Raw genomic sequence first — 6,171 nt, forward strand, 5'->3', positions numbered from 1 at the left:
TGGAAACCCAGATTGGAAGACTTAATATTGTGAAGACAGCAATTTTCCACAAATCAGCTAAACTTAAGCACCTACGTATTGTTGATAAGGGCACAGTGGCTAGCTTTATTGACTATGCTAAAGCCTCTGTCTGTGTGCATCACAACAAACTGTGGAAAATTTGTAAAGAGATGGGAATACCGGACCCACCTCATCAGCCTCCTGAGAAACCTGGAATGCAGGTCAGGAAGGTCAGGAAGGAACAGTTAGAACTGGACATGGAACAAAGATAGGTTCCAAATTGGGAAAGGAGTACATCAAGGCTGTATATTGTCACCCTGCTTATTTAACTTACATGCAGAGTACATCATGGGAAATGCCGGGGTGGATGTACTTACAAGCTGCCGGGAGAAGTATCAATAACCTCAGATATGCAGATGACACCACCCTTATGGTGGAAAGCAAAGAGGAAATAAAGCAACTGAACTGAACTGGCTAGCTTATTCTTTTTTCCTAATGTTAATTTTAATATTTTAAGTTAACAGTGCTGATAAGCAACAAGGATATAATGCATAGCATAGGGAAATATAGCCATTGTTTTGTAATAACTTTAAGTTGTTGTTGTTCAGTCGCTCAGTCGTGTCCAACTCTCTGCCACCCCATGGACTGCAGTATACCAGGCTTCCCTGTCCATCACCAACTCCTGGAGTTTGCTCAAACTCACGTCCATCGAGTCAGTGATGCCATCCAGCCATCTCATCCTCTGTCGTCCCCTTCTCCTCCTGCCCCCAACCCCTCCCAGCATCAGAGTCTTTTCCAATGAGTCAACTCTTCACATGAGGTGGCCAAAGTACTGGAGTTTCAGCTGTAGCATCATTCCTTCCAAAGAAATCCCAGGGCTGATCTCCTTCAGAATGGATTGGTTGGATCTCCTTGCAGTCCAAGGGACTCTCAAGAGTCTTCTCCAACACCACAGTTCAAAAGCATCAGTTCTTTGGCACTCAGCCTTTTTTATGGTCCAACTCTCAAGTCTATACAAGACTACTGGAAAAACCACAGCTTTGATTAGATGGACCTTTGTCGGCAAAGTGATGCCTCTGATTTTTAATATGCCATCTAGGTGGGTCATAGCTTTTCCTCCAAGGAGCAAGCATCTTTTAATTTCATGACTGCAATCACCATCTGCAGTGATTTTGGAGCCCAAGAAAATAGAGTCTGTCAATGTTTCCATTATTTCCCCATCTATTTGCCATGAAGTGATGGGACTGGATTCAAGGCAGATGGTGACTGCAGCAGACAATGGTCTGTCTAGTCAAAGCTTTGGTTTTTCCAATAGTCATGTATGGATGTGAGAGTCAGACCATAAAGAAGGCTGAATGCTAAAGAATTGATGCTTTTGAACTGTGGTGTTCGAGAAGACTCTTGAGAATCCCTTGGACTGCAAGAAGATCAAACCAGTCCATCCTAAAGGAAATCAGTCCTGAATATTCATTAGAAGGACTGATGCTGAAGCTGAAGCTCCAATATTCTGGCCACCTGACGTGAAGAAGAAATAGAGTAGCCATCATGGTCAACAAAAGAGTCTGAAATGCAGTACTTGGATGCAATCTCAAAAACGACAGAATGATCTCTATTCGTTTCCAAGGCAAACCATTCAATATCACAGTAATCCAAGTCTATGCCCCAACCAGTAACACTGAAGAACCTGAAGTTGAACTGTTCTATTAAGACTTACAAGACCTTTTGGAACTAACACCCAAGAAAGATGTCCTTTTCATTATAGGGGACTGGAATGCAAAAATAGGAAGTCAATAAACACCTGGGGGAACAGGCAAATTTGGCCTTGGAATATGGAATGAAGCAGGGCAAAGACTAATGGAGTTTTGCCAGGAAAATGCACTGGTCATAGCAAACACCCTCTTCCAACAACACAAGAGAAGACTCTACACATGGACATCACCAGATGGTCAACACCAAAATCAGATTGATTATATTCTTTGCAGCCAAAGATGGAGAAGCTCTATACAGTCAACAAAAACAAGACCAGGAGCTGACTGCGGCTCAGATGATGAATTCCTTATTGCCAAATTCAGACTTAAATTGAAGTAGGGTAAAGCAATAGACCATTCAGGTATGACCTAAATCAAATCCCTTATGATTATACAGTGGAAGTGAGATTTAAGGCCCTAGATCTGAGAGATAGAGTGCCTGATGAACTATGGACTGAGGTTCGTGACATTGTACAGGAGACAGGGATCAAGACCATCTCCATGGAAAAGAAATGCAAAAAAGCAAAATGGTTGTCTGGGGAGGCCTTACAAATAGCTGTGAAAAGAAGAGAAGCGAAAAGCAAAGGAGAAAAGGAAAGATATACGCATCTGAGTGCAGAGTTCCAAAGAATAGCAAGAAGAGATAAGAAAGCCTTCCTCAGTGATCAATGCAAAGAAATAGAGGAAAACAACAGATTGGGAAAGACTAGAGGTCTCTTCAAGAAAATAGAGATACCAAGGGAACACTTCATGCAAAGATGGGCTTGATAAAGGACAGAAATGGTATGGACCTAACAGAAGCAGAAGATATTAAGATGTGGCAAGAATACACAGAAGAACTGTACAAAAAAAGATCTTCAAGACCAAGATAATTACGATGGTGTGATCACTCACCTAGAGCCAGACATCCTGGAATGTGAAGTCAAGTGGGCCTTAGAAAGCATCACTACAAACAAAGCTAAGGGGAGGTGATGGAATTCCAGTGGAGCTATTTCAAATCCTGAAAGATGATGCTGTGAAAGTGCTGCACTCAATATGCCAGCAATTTTGGAAAACTCAGCAGTGGCCACAGAACTGGAAAAGATCAATTTTCATTCCAATCCCAAAGAAAGGCAATGCCAAAGAATGCTCAAACTACCGCACAATTGCACTCACATGCTAGTAAAGTAATGCTCAAAATTCTGGAAGCCAGGCTTCAGCAGTACGTAAACTGTGAACTTCCAGATGTTCAAGCTGGTTTTAGAAAAGGCAGAGGAACCAGGGATCAAATTGCCGACATCCGCTGGATCATGGAAAAAGCAAGAGAGTTCCAGAAAAACATCTATTTCTGCTTTATTGACTATGCCAAAGCCTTTGACTGTGTTGATCACAACAAACTGTGGACAATTCTGAAAGAGATGGGAATATCAGACCACCTGACCTGCCTCTTGAGAAACCTATATGCAGGTCAGGAAGCCACAGTTAGAACTGGACATGGAACAACAGACTGGTTCCAAATAGAAAAAGGAGTATGTCAAGGCTGTATATTGTCACCCTGCTTATTTAACTTATATGCAGAGTACATCATGAGAAACGCTGGGCTTGAAGAAGCACAAGCTGGAATCAAGATTGCCGGGAGAAATATCAATAACCTCAGCTATGCAGATGACACCACCCTTATGGCAGAAAGTGAAGAGGAGCTAAAAAGCCTCTTGATGAAAGTGAAAGAGGAGAGTGAAAAAGTTGACTTAAAGCTCAACATTCAGTAAACGAATATCATGGCATCCGGTCCCATCACTTCATGGCAAAGAGATGGGGAAATAATGGAAACATCCACAGACTTTATTTTCTTGGGCTCCAAAATCACTGCAGATGGTGATTGCAGTCATGAAATTAAAAGATGCTTGCTCCTTGGAGGAAAAGCTATGACCCACCTAGATGGCATATTAAAAATCAGAGGCATCACTTTGCCGACAAAGGTCCATCTAATCAAAGCTGTGGTTTTTCCAGTAGTCATGTATGGATTTGAGAGTTGGACTGTGAAGAAAGCTGAGTGCCAAAGAACTGATGCTTTAGACTCTTGAGAGTCCCTTGGACTGCAAGGAGATCCAACCAGTCCATTCTGAAGGAGATCAGCCCTGGGATTTCTTTGGAAGGAATGATGCTACAGCTGAAACTCCAGTACTTTGGCCACCTCATGTGAAGAGTTGACTCATTGGAAAAGACTCTGATGCTGGGAGGGGTTGGGGGCAGGAGGAGAAGGGGACGACAGAGGATGAGATGGCTGGATGGCATCACTGACTCGATGGACGTGAGTTTGAGCAAACTCCAGGAGTTGGTGATGGACAGGGAAGCCTGGTATACTGCAGTCCATGGGGTGGCAGAGAGTTGGACACGACTGAGCGACTGAACAACAACAACTTAAAGTTATTACAAAACAATGGCTATATTTCCCTATGCTATGCGTTATATCCTTGTTGCTTATCAGCACTGTTAACTTAAAATATTAAAATTAACATTAGGAAAAAAGAATAAGCTAGCCAGTTCAGTTCAGTTGCTTTAGTTCCTCTTTGCTTTCCACCATAAGGGTGGTGTCATCTGCATATCTGAGGTTATTGATATTTCTCCCGGCAATCTTGATTCCAGCTTGTAAGTACATCCACCCCGGCATTTCCCATGATGTACTCTGCATGTAAGTTAAATAAGCAGGGTGACAATATACAGCCTTGATGTACTCCTTTCCCAATTTGGAACCTATCTTTGTTCCATGTCCAGTTCTAACTGTTCCTTCCTGACCTTCCTGACCTGCATTCCAGGTTTCTCAGGAGGCTGATGAGGTGGGTCTGGTATTCCCATCTCTTTACAAATTTTCCACAGTTTGTTGTGATGCACACAGTCAAAGGCTTTAGTGTAGTCAATGAAGCAGAGGTAGCTGTTTTTCTGAAATTCTCTTGCTATAAAAAGACTGAATCACTATGTTGTACATCTGACACTAATATATTATTGTAAATCAACTATACTTCAATTTTAAAAAATTTTAAAATAAAGTTACCAGTTCTGTTATTGAGAATATTAAGATGGTTCATGTTGAAATGATTAAAATGACATTTGGAATAATGAATGATGCTGATGCTGCTACTGCTAAGTTGCTTCAGTTGTGTCCGACTCTGTGCGACCCCAGAGACGGCAGCCCACCAGGCTCCCCCGTCCCTGGGATTCTCCAGGCAAGAACACTGGAGTGGATTGCCATTTCCTTCTCCAATGCTGAAAGTGAAAAGTGAAGATGAAGTCGCTGAGTCATGTCCGACTCCTAGCGACCCCATGGACTATAGCCTAACAGACTCCTCCGTCCATGGGATTTTCCAGGCAAGAGTACTGGAGTGGGGTGCCATCGCCTTCTCCAAATGAATGATGAGTAATGTACAAATAGCCCCCAACACTTTTTGTTAAGTATAAGGAGTATAAACAACTATATATATTTATATATAAAATAAATATTTATAGGCATATCTGGAAATATATTTGTATTATATATTATATAATGGAAAGTCTGCAGAGGCATTCTTCTGGAAGACTCAGAGTTGGGAGACCAGAAACACAAAGCCAGAGGGTCCTAAGAGGGGATCTACCACAAGACTTGGAGCCTTACCACCTACCTGGAAGGATACAAAACATCCCCAGTAAAATGAAAGGCAAGTTGAACTGCTTTGGAACTCAGTCTTCAGTTTCTTTCTAATTGTTCAAAGATTAAAAATGCCTGTTAAAATAGGCCTTTATATTCTGCCAGGGAAAGTTTGCCAAGGTTGGCTGATTTTGAACCCAAATATTGCTTAAGCATTTAGGGCAGAGCTCCAAATGTATAGAGTTTGTTTCTCCTCCTTGCCAAAGTTGCATCAGGCCCTTTTCAAAGATATCTTAATTTCATTTTTCCAGCAGCATAGGTCACCCACAAAGTGATGCTTTTGGCTTTTGCCATCAGTACACAAAGGTATCATCCTGCTCCAGGAGGGAACCGCTATGGTGATGAAGGTTAACTGAGCCCAAGCCTTGGCAAGGAGCCCTTTCTTGTGTGATGGGAGCTTGGCCTGCTGGCCTGGAAAAGAACCTTCCTTAAGTACCACTATAAACAGTTCACTAACCAATTGGAACTCCCAAGGCAAAGCTCCATGGAAGAACTTGGCAGGTCCTTTTCTATGTCCCCACCTCCAATGCACTGCAAAGCAGTAGGGTGGACTATCAATCTCTGTGCAAAAGAATCTGGGTTAGTTCTGGAATAGCCCTGACGGTAGAGGCACAGATACCACCACTTCTGCACCCGGCCTCCTCACCCTCGAAGCCTCTCATGGGCCAGCAGAATGACCTTTCTCCTGCCTTCCTGTGGGCTGCTTGATCATTTTTTATAATTCCATTTTGATTTACCTGTCGTGTTCCTTGGGTGTATCTT

Source organism: Ovis aries, chromosome X, assembly GCF_016772045.2.
Source record: "Ovis aries strain OAR_USU_Benz2616 breed Rambouillet chromosome X, ARS-UI_Ramb_v3.0, whole genome shotgun sequence".
Taxonomy (NCBI): Eukaryota; Metazoa; Chordata; class Mammalia; order Artiodactyla; family Bovidae; genus Ovis; species Ovis aries.